Source organism: Chiroxiphia lanceolata, chromosome 2 (assembly GCF_009829145.1).
Source record: "Chiroxiphia lanceolata isolate bChiLan1 chromosome 2, bChiLan1.pri, whole genome shotgun sequence".
Taxonomy (NCBI): domain Eukaryota; kingdom Metazoa; phylum Chordata; class Aves; order Passeriformes; family Pipridae; genus Chiroxiphia; species Chiroxiphia lanceolata.
In genome coordinates, this window is record NC_045638.1 from 20047490 (window position 1) to 20062233 (window position 14744).

General features: G+C 39.6%; 1 protein-coding gene across 1 annotated transcript in view; it reads left to right on the forward strand.

Annotated features, from left to right (window-relative positions):
* Positions 1–221: 221 nt before the first annotated feature.
* MID1 (midline 1) overlaps positions 222–14744 on the forward strand; it is a 242024-nt gene continuing 227501 nt past the window's right edge. The window contains exon 1 of the mRNA XM_032680610.1: positions 222–307. The gene's annotated coding sequence lies outside the window, so the exon portion shown is untranslated. The remainder of the gene's footprint in view (positions 308–14744) is intronic.

Below are 14744 nucleotides of genomic sequence, written 5' to 3' on the forward strand. Positions count from 1 at the left end.
ATCTGTGGAGTTAACTAAGTTAAGCTTACTGCCAGTTAGCCTCTTTCACCAGGAATGCAATTTGTGTTTACCTATATAAGGAAACCTGTTCCACCTAAAGGAGCTCTGCAGGGCTGTCTGCGAGAGGGGCGAGGGCGAGTCCAAAGCGCGGCGGGTGGGGACGGCGGGCGGGGGCAGGACCGGACCGACCGCAGCTCCCGGCGGCGGCACCGCGGCGTCGCGCCCGCCAGGGAAGGACTGTCCCCCCTCTTCTTCGGCTTCGGGAAAAGAGAAGAAAAACCTGTCAGGGGGAAAAATGGAGAACCAGGTATGTCAGGCCGATCCTCACAACCGGAGGGTGACGGAGTCAGGGTGCGGGGAGGCTCGGAAAGAGACTTGCTCTTCCAACAGTTGTTCCCCCCTAAAATGGCTTGTGCGCTCCATGGGGGTGGCGGAGCAAAGCGGGAGGCTCCCGTACCGCAGCATCTGCGGGAGCAACTCCTGTAACTTATCTGACATTCGATGTGCTTCTAAGTCGGAAGTACCTTCGTTTTACAGAAGAGATTATCAAACTTTCTTTTCTCTGATGGAACACAGATGTGAGCTGAGACTGGAAATAAGGCTGAGATGCTTTGGTTAACTGGCTAAACCTCTGCAAATCCATGGTGTTATCATCCTAGTGTGTCTGGGAAAAGAAGTCCTCGACTTTTGTGTTTATTTTTTTCTTAATCTTAAAATGTGTGTTTTGTAAAAGGTGCACTCCCTTAGCATTCTCAGTGTTTTGGAGTACTTTATTTGGATGTGTGTGAATGCTGCTAGTCAGCATAGCTGGAATGTGTTTGTTGGAATACAGGGAGTTCCTACAGTAGTAAAGATTTTACACTGAGTTAAGAAATAAACTTCAGGTAGTGTTCCAGGAAACGTAAGCAAAACGTGTTCTACTACAATAGGGATTATCCTAGTTCAAAGCAAGGATATGTGTTTCTTAGCAAGTATTTGCATAGTATGATACCTTTAAAACAGGCTGTGGGTAAAATCCTCACAAAGATCAAGAAATTGTTCCCTGAAGATTTTAGTCAAGACATAATGAAAAATAAAGTTGAAAACCTATTTCAAACAGGTTTCTAGCTGCAAGAATATTGCTGTTTAGTCCTTCATGATAGTTACTGTTAAGTAGCAGTATGCTCATTGTGGAAGTTTATTCAAGTTTTATGCAGTTTTGATATCAAACATAGGAATGGAAAAATATTTTCAGTTGATCTCTCTAAATACCTTCTAAGAAAAAAAGTGTGCAGAGAGCTAGTCAGAAACAGGTGGAGTGCATTTTCAGAATGATTTTTTCCCTAATCTTAGGAAGAGAGACATAAAATTACTTTTCACTTATTTTCATGGCTATTCATAGTTATGTGTACACAGGCATATGAATATACTAGTTATGGGAGATAAAGCCACATCTTTCCTAGGAGTCAGAGTGGGAAAGTAAAATACATTCCTATGCCTAAGGGTGTAGAAGCTTACAATGAAGATGATTATTATTTAAAAACCCTATTCCTTCTAAATAGTTCCAATTTTAAGGAATGAATGTCTATCTGAAATTAGTAATTTAGTATTACATGGTTAAAATTAATTCAGAATAGGGAACTGTCAGAATTAAAATTCACTTTTGTTCATACAGATTCTCATTTATTTCTCTGTAAGATTTTTCTAAACTGCTGTCTTTGAATGTTTAATGAGATATTAATGGGAATGACACAGAACAGCTCTAGTAGTTTCAGTAGAGACTTTTATAGGACCATCAACATCACAAAGCAGAAGCAATTTCCTAAACACTGCTTCAGGACTGAAGCTAATGGGTTCCTTGTCATGAAGCACCTTTGGTCTTGCTGGAAGTCACCATGGCAAAGAAAGCAGAGCTGGCGGACCAGAACTGTAAATCTTGTCGTGCTTCTCATCCTGGTGCTTTTGTGGAAAACCTTTATTATTCAGAATTGAAAAGGAGCACAGAGAAAGGATGTTAGTAATCAAAGTGTGAATTTAAAGAGCAAGAGAAGACTCCAGGGAAACATACTGTTAAATCACCTTTTTTCAAGTCTCTGCAGTTGCCCCCATTAGTTTGTCTAGCTCTGTTAGTGGTCTTTATTAGTGGTCTTCTGATTTCCCAGTGCAAAGCAAGGTAGAAACCTGGTTCAAAGCCTGTGCAGTATATTCTGCTGTGATCTTACCGTGCCCCAGGATCTGAGCAGAGATATGTGTGGACAGGCTAGTGCAGGGCTGATCCTGGCTGCAGCCTGCCTGCCCCTAGATGAGCTTTGTGGTTGTGACTTCCAGGGAGACAAGGGTGGTGTTGGCTCTCATCCCTTTCTGCCACAGCACATGCCTTGCACCCTCCTCTGCCACCCACAACACATGTGTAATGGTGTGTCTGCAGAGCCTGCAGCATCACAGTGGGATCTGTCTAAAACCAGTGTCTGCTCTGGGGTTTTACCTCAGCTTGATGCTGTCTCTGTGGTATTGCATGAGTTTTTGTTGACCTGGATGCACAAAAAGCAAATTCTTTTCAGACCAGAACTGATGGCTGGGGGATATATTCCAGGAAAGATTTACCTTTCTTTACAGTAAGAAAAGAATTGCAAAGTAGACAAGGCCATTTAAAGTATGGGATAGAACTTGTGCTGTATCTAAAATCACGAGAAAATTCAGTAGCTATGACTGGATGGCCTTTCTCTGGCCTGACCTCATGCAAACCAGCCTCCTACCCTAGGCATGGGTCTCTAACCTGTGTTAATAGGTGATGTGCTTTATTCACTTATTAAAGAAAGAACTAACATTCACTCTGACCCTGTTTAAAGATTATTTTTTCATTAATTCAAGGATTCTTTTGTATTAGTTTTAATGACAGAGCTGTGTTCAGGGTGCAGTAATGGTATTGTGTTGGACTGTATATTTTGAAGACGAGCGTATTGAACCCAGGCAAAGGCAATGAGCCACAGCAAGCCCATGCATACACCTATGGTGCCAGGTTTGGTAGTGCAACTGAGACAAAACTGAAGGGAAATAGAAATAATTGAACTAGGTAGTACTGATAACTTGAACTAAAATTATCTTTTGCCTCCATGTTCTATTACTGATGGGTTAATTCATGAGAACTGTTGTTCATTTGTCGCTTTTAAGCTAGAAAGTTCTTCTTGTATTTAGCATATAGTATCATAAAACTTTTCTTTAGAAATGAAAGAACATACTAAATGTCTTCAATGTTTTTCCACATTTAGTAATCTGCTCATCCTTAAAGCAAAGTTAGGACACTTATTTTTTATGTTTGCTTGACTTACATCCATCATTTCATATTTACTTTCATTTTGTGTTTTGCATACAATTTGAAGCTGAGTGCTCTTACACGTTGGCAGGAGGCAGTTAGGCACATCATGTTTTCTTCTGGTATCTTTACACTTATTCAATAAAATTAAAAAAAAAAAAAAGCCTAGCCTTTCAAAGTCATAACTGGAGAGCTTGGAATAATAAAAGAACATGCTGTACTAGTTGCATATTCCCTTTACGATTTTGTTAAAGGCTTTACCATTCCATTATGCTATCATTTTGTAGTGTAAGCATTTTATATGTCATGTGTGATTTCATTGGCCTTAAGTGACCTTAGTAAATTCCTTATTTCCCCTGAAGCACATGCCTGATTGAAAATTGCCATCTGCAGTTGAAGAACTCTAAGCAAGAGCTATAAGAATAACTCAAAATGGAGATAGGTGTCCAGAGAGCAAGGCAAGATCAATTCTTCTGTAGCATTCACTGTATTGCATGAGGTTAAATCCTTGCTTTGAAGATGAATGATAAGGAATTAAAGGAAGGGTACTTGTATCTGCCTGCCCAGTTCATCTGCCTAATGCTGGTATCCAGAGATCATGTGCTCCACAAAAAGTGTTTGTTGCCTAATTGTTTTCAACCTTGCCCCTCTTCTTTTAGCCTTGGATAGTTGTATTTGGAGCTTAAAGTTAAAAATATAATTCCAAATCTGAGCTAGGCTTTCTAGTCCTGTAGCTGTCCTCATACCACTGTGCCTCACTTGGCTCTGCTGTGCCACCATCTTTGAGGATATGGTTATGATGATTGCAGTCTGCAACCACAATCTAAAAATGAGATGACGTGTTCCCCATGAGAAACCTCTAGCTTAGCATTGCATTACAGCTCGTGTGAGCATATGGGCTTAAGAGCCATGAAAATGAAGGAGGCAAAAAGCTGGACTGTGTGAAGCTGAAGATGCTTTCTCAGATGAGAGGACATTAAACTGTGCTTTGGATTAGAAAAAGAAGTCTGTGACATCTGTATATTTGTTCACTATTATGTAATGTAATTGTTTAGGACATGAAAAATGCAAGTATTTTAATTAAAAAGGGTTGAGAAATGTAAAAGTATGAAAAGTCTGTGATGAAGATGTGAAGCTGCAGTTTTTATCCCTTCTTCCTGTGTGTTTATTTAGTCCAAAAAGTTCAGAAAACTGCTGGTGTGAAAATAAAGCCTCCCCAAATTCTCTAGTCCTGTGTTATCTTGAAAGTAGTCTTATTTATGAAAGCTTATCCTTTGAATCTATTTGTTCCTGTGTTAATTCCTTGTTCTGTTTCAAAATTATTTATCAGGTTTCAGGTTTTGGAATACACACCACTTTGAGACTCATATGGGGAAGGTATTGAAAATATGCAACATGTGTTAGCGTCTGAATATACCAGCTGCTTAGAATGTATTTGCCTGGTGTTTTGATGGGGTTTTTTTCCCTTTCATTAAAAATATTACCATAAAATCTAGCTTTCGATGGTGTAGAAATTAAGAGGATGCATAAACTTTTCTTGGCAAATTTTGTGCAGTTCCATGTTTTAGTATTTTTACGTGTTAAATGTACTATATGTTCAGCAAGATATTTAGGAACATACTTGAGGCTAAGTCTGTACATAAGCTAATGTACATTCCTAATGTATCTATATCTGAGATTGTAACACATGTGCCCTTTCATATGCACCTAAAACCTCTGCTGTTTTTTTGTTTTGGTTTGGTTTGGTTTGGTTTTTGGTTTTTTTTGGTTTTTTGGGGGGAGTTTTTTGTGGGTTTTTTTTGTTTGTTGTTTTTTTGTAAAAAGTTGCTATTCTCATTGTAATTGTGTGCACAGAGGCTTGAACAACTGGTATTTGCTTTTAGGTAAATCAGTTAATATTCAGAGTTTTCTTCAAAAACCTGAGATCCTCCATTTAGAGGTTTTTGTAAAGCTCCTTTGAGGGTTGAATGTTAAATTGCACTTTCTCTTGCCTTTGGTAGTTTCACTCAATAATGATTTTTCTATTGATCCCCTGGATGTTAGATTTAGGGAGATGGCATTTAAAAAAGGCAGTTGCTTTTGTTAGATATCATTAGATATACTAAGATTAGCTTCATTTGGCATTTTATGATGTTCACATAGAGTGGTATGAGCAAAATGACATTTTTGACGCCTCGTGCATAGTTCCTGTCATTCCAATAGGTTGAGAGCACTCTTGTTGGTAACACACACTGGATTGCAGAGTGGTCAGGGTATCAGTTTGGAAGTGTTATGACTTGTCTGCTGTGCTCCTCCAGTGATGCATATGCTCCTGCTGCTGAATTTCTAAATCTTCTGTTTTGTAGATGCCTAGCCTGGAAAATTCCATATAAAACCGCAGATTAGGTCTCCTGAGTTGGATTTTTGGGGCACATTTAATTTCACTATGTATGGAACAGTGTTAATATTCCTGCTATGTTAATTCTCTAAAACGAGCCATTGTTTTATGATGCCATTCATTAGTTATCTCCTTCAAGAGAAATTCCACACCATTTTAGCTGAGGAGTTTAGGCATTAGCAGTTAATTAGGAATTCCTACATTAAGTATGGCAGTGTACCCACGGTGATTTGGGATATCCTATTGGTTGTGAGTCTGAAGTTATGTAGCTGCGCTTAACACTCCAGTGGGCAATTCTGGCTATGTTGCATTTTGCCTTTGATATGTTGCCATACCACCACCGTTAATGCAGCGCTTAGACTGCAAACATCTGTTTGCTTTTATTGCACATGTGTTGCTTAAGACTTTGAGCTTTTACATGATGTGAATCACTGGACTCTACTAGCATGTATGAATTGTTTAACAAATAAACCTTAAATTGTGTCAATAAAATGTTATGTCCTACAGAATAACATGTATGACATATACAGAAGACAAAACTGATACGTTTGTGTCTGGACTTGCCAATATTTCATATTTTTGTGGGTTTTTAATGGCTCAGAGGGAATCATGTAAATGTGAATACAGAAGGAAAGATGATGGGAACAGAGAAGTTCACTTGATGCTAGAAAACAAAATGATGAAATCTCTATATCCTTAATTCTAAAGTCTCACCATAATTGTGACGTGAATGGAACACTTGTAAGAAAAAACATGCATTTTGATATCACTGCATATGCTCTGCAGTGCTCTCTTCAATGAACAGGATACCTGGATTTTGAAATAAGTTTAGCTGTTGATCTCAGCAATTTTTCAGCAATACCCCATAGTTAGGTTGATATTTCAGAGAACTACCATCTTAGTCCTAGTATGTACCATTCCACGTTACTTGAATACAAAACAAGATTATTTTGGTTTAGACTAATGAAAGTGAGTGAAATGACTTACAGTTGTTAGCTTGCATTTTAATTTTGGAGGTTAAGCTAATGTGCCTTGAAGGTTTTAATTCTTATGTTTCTGTTCTGTGAAGAGTCCTGTTTGAACATTTTCTCTGTCACATGAGAACTAAAGACGCACAACACAAGGAGAAAATGGAAGATTACAGTTGAGTGGAACCATCAGCTGAAAGGCCTTTATTCACCCACAGACATTTTAAAGTTTTGGGGTATGCAGAATTACTATAATAAGATAAAAATTAAAACAAAAAGCTCTCTAGAAGGGGCTTGCAAAACCAAAAAGTTTAATTGATGGAGTCAGTATCATCTGCCAAGTTTCCAGTACATCACCCAGGCTGAGGGAGCTAGAACTAAATTTGAAAGTTATTTCACTAGCTGGCAAGCTGGTCTGAAATCAAGAAGATATAATGGAATTAAAAGAAGCGTAACTTGCTACAGTCAGAGAAGAAAACGTAACTTATTTATAGAAAATGGGGAATAATTCAGTCAGCAGGACTATCTGTGGGCTACCACAAATTAGAAAATGAATGCAAGTTGCTGATGAGACAAAATGTTGAAATGTGAAAGCCATTCTGGGAGTCATTACTTAAGGTATTATAAACAAGAGGATAAGAGGTAATTATTTTACCCTGTTCCATTGTGTTAAACCCCATCCTGAATTGTTCATCCAGTTTTTTATGTGATACTTTAAGAAATACAGAAACAAACTGGAGAAAGACTAATGAAAAGCAAACAACAAATTGTACCAACATAATGTGACATAGATTGCAGGAACTGAGTGTGTTTCACTGAAAACCTGGATTCCCAGTGTGTTCTGTACAAATCTCTTATGAACTAATATTCTGTCCATCTGCCTTTACCCAGAGGACCAAGGAGGAGCTGAGCTCTCCCTGATGACTACTTCTGCCTTCATATGAAAACAAAAGGTGAACATGCCCGGTTGCAGCAGTCATCCCCAAATCTGGCAACTCATTGGTTTTACTATCAAAGTGATATTTGCATAAACTCAGCTTGGTGAACTGCAGTTTAGAAAAGAGAATAAACTGGCTTGTGATACACAGACATGATTATAAATACAACAGCAATTAATTGTTCATCTCTGTTGAGGATGGAACAAAAGGTGATTTGCAGTAATGGTGGTTTTCATTAGATTTTAGGAAGACCTCTACAGCTACAATGGTATTTAGGCACTGGAATGGGTTACCCAAAGAAGCTTTGGTCAGTCTTTGGAGGTTTTTCACAGACTGAGCAAATGCCTGTTGTGGAGGATCAAGGTGTACTTGATCCTCCCTGTAAGCAGGGGATGACTCCATGAAGACCTTTCCAGACTTACAGTGCTTTACTTGGGGCCGTGTCCCAACACCACAGCAGTGCTTATGCTGGGCATGCATTTCCCCTTTATGTCCACCTTATGCCTCCAGTTCCAATACTCTAGCCAGGTGCTAGTAGATCAGCACAGTGAGAATCTCTGGTGTCTCACAGATGGCCCTTATCTGCAGAGTACAGGCTCAGCCCCCTAGACTGCTGTTATATCTACAGTCTATTTGACAGTGGGTGTCCACTGCTACCCTCTTCACTGATTCCAATACACAGACTTATTGCTTTGGAACTTGAAAACTTTGAATGACTACTTTACTTGAGCTTCTACCCCATTACTAGTCTCAAGAGTTATTGCTAATGCTCTCATTTTAATATTAGCATTTAATAACAACAGAGATTACATGAATTAAAGCAAAACTGGCTGGAGGGCTGGGCCCAAGAGAGTGGTGGCGAATGGTGCTGCATCCAGTTGGCGACCAGTCACTAGTGGTTTCCCCCAGGGATCAGTGTTGGGCCCAGTCCTGTTTAATATCTTTACTGATGATTTAGATGAAGAGATTGAGTCCACCATCAGCAGATTTGCAGATGACACTAAGTTGCGGGGGGCAGTGTTGATCAGCTGGAAGGCAGGAGGGCTCTGCAGAGGGACCTGGACAGACTGGGGAGTTGGGTTGATTCCAACGAGATGAGATTCAACAAGGCCAAGTGCCAGGTCCTCCACTTTGGCCACAACAACCCCTTGCAGCTCTACAGGCTGGGGACAGAGTGGCTGGAGAGCAGCCAGGCAGAGAGGGACCGGGCAGTTTGGATTGACAGAAGTTGAACATGAGCCAGCAGTGTGCCCAGGTGGCCAAAAAGGCCAATGGCATCCTGGCCTGGATCAGGAACAGTGTGGCCAGCAGGACCAGGGAAGTGATTCTTCCCCTGTACTCAGCACTGGTGAGGCCTCACCTGGAGTACTGTGTCCAGTTCTGGGCCCCGCAGTTCAGGAAGGATATTGAGGTGCTGGAGCAGGTCCAGAGAAGAGCAACGAGGCTGGTGAAGGGACTGGAGCACAAGTCCTGTGAGAAGAGGCTGAGGGAGCTGGGGTTGTTCAGCCTGGAGAAGAGGAGGCTCAGGGGAGACCTCATCACTCTCTACAACTACCTGAAAGGAGGGTGTAGCCAGGTGGGAGTTGGTCTCTTTTCCCAGGCAGCTGTCAGTAAGATGAGAAGTCATGGTCTTAAGCTCTACCAGAGCAGGTTTAGGTTAGATACTAGGAAGAAATTCTTTACAGAGAGGGTAATCAGGCACTGGAATGGGCTGCCCAGGGAAATAGTGGATTCACCGTCCCTGGAGGTTTTTAAGATGAGACTGGATGTGGCACTTAGTGCCATGGTCTTGTAACCATGGTGGTAGTGGATCAAGGGTTGGACTTGATCATCTCAGGAGTCCTTTCCAAGCTGGCTGATTCTATGACTCTATGATTTTAATAAAATTATGGCAAAAGTGTGGGTAGTTACACACATGAAATCACTGCCATTTACTCTATGAAATGCACTCATTTTTCTCTTAATATATAGGTCATGCGATGTAGTCATAAAAACTGAAACAGCACCATCTCTGTAGATGCAAAGCAAGCAAAAATGTAACTACTGCAAATAAGTGTGGGAACTGTGTTAGTGGAGGAGAGGAGACTGCTCTCCTAAGCACTGAATCAAAGTAGGCAGTAGATTGGATGGTTACATGACAAGGTTCTCCTTGGAGAACAAATCGTAGCGTTTGGTTTATTGTGTAAAATGTGTTATTGATGTGCTATGGGCAACAAATGAGTACACCTCCCATGTTTGTGTAGCAGTGCTGAATTATTGATTACTGTCAATCGATGCTGTACCATCAGAGTGCTATATCCATTAAACTCGCTGCGAGAATACATGGCATAGCATTCAATCAGTAAGGTCCCAAATTAAAGGCAATGATCCAAGAAAAGAAGAATGTAAAAATAGAAAAGGACCAACAGGGAAATGGAAGTGAGATTTAATTTCTTCTACTTGATACTTCCCATAACCTCACTCTCATGACTCAGCCTTTCTGAAGTCAGTTGTTTTGTGAGATGGTGATTCATGAGGTTGGTTTGCTAAATGAATTCCTAACTGATGGTTAAATTAATCGTTAGTGTCTAGGTCATAAAATGGCAAACACTGAACTGCTGACCTTCCTAGAATTAGAAAATAAGCTCATACTGTAATTTAAAAAAGTAGGTGAATATTTTTATTAGTAGTAAACCTTTTTACTGTCACAAGCATTCACTTTAACCGGTCCATCTATTTGCTTTTCTTTGAATATTTTGCTATAATGGGAGGAGGGTGCAAAGGCGTGGCAGCAAAGACATCTGTTCACAGAACAAACTGCCTTCTGCCACCCTGTTCAAAGTCAGCTCTCAGTGGCAGAGGTTGAATATGCTCCCCTCCTTACATAGTTGGGACTGTTCCTCAGAACTACCTTTTGAACCAGTATTTAGCCAAAGTGGCAAGATAGCCTCTGAGAATTTCACAGCTTTCTGGGCAAAACCTATGTGGTTGACTGGGGACTCCATCTTGCAAAAGTGATGCCGTAATGCAGTCTGCTCATTCTTGCTGGAAAGTTACTGTCTTCCACAGTGGTTTCAGTATTAATTCAATCCTTATTCTTAGAACAGGAAAGGAACGTTGTCTCAGGCAGCCAACATGTAACAGTTGGAAAATACTTGTTTTTTGAAGGCAATCATTACTATAGCTTTCAATTGCTGTCTTTTTGAGACAGCAATTATTTCATATTCATAGGCAACATTACTATCTGGCTCCCATTTCTGAGGTTTAGAAGTTCTGCATCTAAAAATATTTTGCAAAAATTAAATCAAACCAGGCTACTAAAGTATTCGGTAATTTTAGGCAACTGTGTAGCCATATGTCTATTCTACCCCAGCTTTTGACAATTTGCCTAGAGGAAAATACTCTTTAAAATGTTTGGACAAACTAAATCTAAAGCTAAACTTGTTTGAAAGATGACATTCTTCTGAGTAAGGTTCAGTATTTTTGCTAGATCAGGACTGTCAGTGGTTTTTTGTGGTTTTACATTCTGAAGATAGATGTCAAAGTAAAAGTCTCATGAAACGTGACAAAAATCTCTTGCCCAGTAATGTACAAATACGGAACCAATATTCAACAAAACACATCCTGTACTATCTAAAGAGCTGTGTCTCAGTATTTTTCCTCCACTGAAATAATTTAACACGAGATTGAGAAGGATGTGTGTTGTGAATTAGGTTTTGCTCAACTTCTAGTTGAGGTGTGATCTTAAGCTTTGACTGTTGTGCCCTTTGTAATCACCACTTTGGAACAAGATCTACAACATCGCCGTTACACGGGATGATGGGCTGCCCTCCTCAGATGTTCATAAATTCCACTAACTTTCTTTAGTGCCAGTGGATAGTTTCATTTGCTTGGGACTTTCTTCCAAGGGTAGTTGCTGAACAAAGCACATTGATTTATAAGCACAAGAAGAGATGCTTTAGGTTTGGTCTTACTTTTATGTTACTAACTTGCCCAGGAAATGCTAGATGTGTGCTGAAGACTTTTCTTTCTCCCAAAGAGTAAGTGCTACGGCCACAAGGTGGCATATCTGTGTGAATATAAACTTATTTCCTCCCACAGTGCCAGTGTCACTGGAAGAAAGATGTCACAAAAATCTGGACTTTGTGGTCTTCTGGTGAGACCTGTCACCAAAGGAAGGAGGTACCCTGGCTTGTGGGCCTAACTGATGTAATTCTTCATATAGAAAACTAAGACCAAATCAAAATAGGCTTTCAATAGCCTTAAAAGCTCCACGTGAAGGTAGGCACCTCCCTAGGCTTCTGGTACTCTCATTAATTTAGGCCTCTTGCATCACAAATAAGTGGAAACAGCATCTAGGTACTGACATGTTTGTATAAGCATAGAATCAGATTTGTGATTTTTAAAAAACAAAGTTCATCCAAATTAATCAGTCTTTTGCTATAATTGTTTGGTAGGACCAGACTCTGAAGAAACCAATTTTATCATTTACAGCTGGTTCCTACGTCTTGTGTTTAAGCCACTGGAGGCTTTTCAGTATGGGGTGAACTGGGTTGTATCTGTTGAATGGAGTGCTGGGAAGGTGACAGTGTTACACATTCCCACCTAGGAGAGACTGTTCCCAAGGCCTTTTCTTCTACGACTATGAAATCATGTGGTCTAATTACCTTGGAGGATTCTTTTTGGTGATACCTCTGTTGCAGCTACGGTTTCCTTTCTCTGAATGATCAGCATCTTCAAAGTAGTAATATTAGTCTGCCTGCAGTTCCTATGGAAGAAAGGGTTATCTTGTGAACTAGTGGAAGCAGAGAGCCCTGTATTCATGGGACCAGAAGATTTCAAGGCTCTGAACACATCACAGTCCATGTAAAGTGATGTTGTCCTCATTCTTAAAACCTGCAGGTGCATAATGAAATCTATGTTATCAAAATTCATCAACAAGAAGGAATAAGAGCTGAGGGCAGGTTTTCTATTGTTTCCTATATTCAGTTTTTAATACCTGCCACTGCTTTCTCATGCTCTCAGATGCACAGACCTTTTTTTCTCATGTGTAGTGGTAACCACTGTATGGTATGCTGAACAATTATGCTCAAAGCATGAGAGACCTTTCTGTTCTCAGTTGCACTAATTTACTTTGTTTTTTAATTTTCTGTGAAACTACAGGGGGGAAAGGGCTTTTAAGATACTGTAAAAAGTGAAGGGTCTTGACTTTTTGCGTCATGCCTTGTTAGAAGCCCACACTTGGTTTTGGACAACAGGATTCCAGACTGTTGGCTTCTCTCCAACCAAAGTGACTTATGGCTTTACTCTTAAAGGAAGAGATCCCGGGTGCAGGAGACTTAAATAACAAGGAATTTACTGTTAAAACTAATTTTTTTCTATATCATATTTCTTTTTTTATGCCTAATGTAAGATAGGCATAATTCAATCTAATTTACAATTGCAATGGTAAATACACTTTCTTTGTGACTCTTCAGGTAACAAATACTGCTGTGCCAAACCCCGCTGTTCATGCATTTTGTAGTACATAGGGACACTCATTCTTCTGCCTTTCCACAAAAAAGACAAAACATCTTTCAAGAGATATTCTTCATGACATATGTTGTTCTAAAATGAAGATGTACACTAATCATCATCATCATCATCATGGCTGGGCTTCGCGAACGAAGATTTGAGAGGGGCTCTACCCACGTTTGTTACAAGCACATTGGTGGCTAAAATGACCAATACAAGATAGGCATGACCAGCTGCAAAAGGCACAGCAGAAAGACTCCTTAGATGGTGTATTCTGCAAGGCATGATGGTGTAGCTTTTCCAGTGCAGTGTTTATCTGCTATAAAGAAAGGTGACTGAAAAGAATGTAACTGTCTGAAAAGATTTCAAAGGCACAAACCAGGAATTATTTACAGTGTTTCATCCCAGCATGTATCAAAAAGGATGTTGAACAAATATTACAGAAGCACTGAAACTGTGCTGACCAGCATACAGAAATTAATATATCGTGTGTGACAATTTTTGGAAGAGATCTGTATCCAATTATAAATTCCTCTTTGGTTTTTGATTAACATTTATGTGGAGTAGTCTTCCAAGGGAAGTGGTGAATTTCTGTGTACTCAGCCATTGGAAAATGAGTTCTGGGAAGTGTTTGAAGGCTGTTTAGAAGGATCTGAAAAGAGCGGTGATGTGGATGTGATGACATGGTGGAGTTCCCATGTCTCAATTCTGACTTGCATTTTGACAGTTGTGCTCTTGCAGAAGCACTAGGATTTGCCAAATTTACAGCATTCAGAGCATACAAACTCCTTCCTCCATCCTTGTTATTAGATGATTTCCAGATTGAATTTTTTTATTTTTTAATTTGGAAATACGTATACATTGGAGATTCAAGAGAATTTTGTGACAGTTTCAATAACGAGGGAGTCCCTTTTCAAAGCACAAGAAATAACAAACTCTGAAACAGCAAATATCCCACCTGTTACATCACCAGGCTGGGTTATGAGAAAGAGGCACCTAAGTATATCACTTTTTTCTCTAATTTATGTGATGACAATAGAACCCACCATGCCCTTTGTAGCCTGCCTATTAAGAACACCTCAACCACTTACTCAGAAATGCAAATAACCATATCTCAGATTTTCTGAAGCTCCTGAAAGAGGTCCAGTGTAGCTCTGCACCTAGTACAGGCAAATCTTGACTAATACCTGTAAGCATGACACTCAGTGTTGCTTTCTGAAAATAGCTTGTTTCTACTTAAGTAGCAAAGGAGAATGAGTTATTTAGATATTTCACACTGGATTATTTATTATTTTTTCATTTACTGTTTTTTATTGAAAAGATGAGTTGGTTAAAACACTTTTTTTGAAGGATTGATTAATTTTGACTGCACTTCTATTATAAAAAGGCTCTTCAGTCATAAGAACAGCCAGTAAAATGGGGGGTTTGGAGGAGAAACACAGAAGCTAGCTTCAGAAGTGAAGAGCATTATGTTTTCAGTTCTCTGATACAGGCTTTTGGAGCCATATCAAATTATTGACAAAATGGGATTTTAACTCTGAATCTGTCATGTCTTGAATGGGTGACCCAGTTATTGGCTGCTGTGGATTTCTCCCAATAGCTTATAATGTTCCATTTTGTATAATAGTTAATTTTTTTTTTTCAGAAGGGCTCAGAGCACAAACCTGAGTGTCATA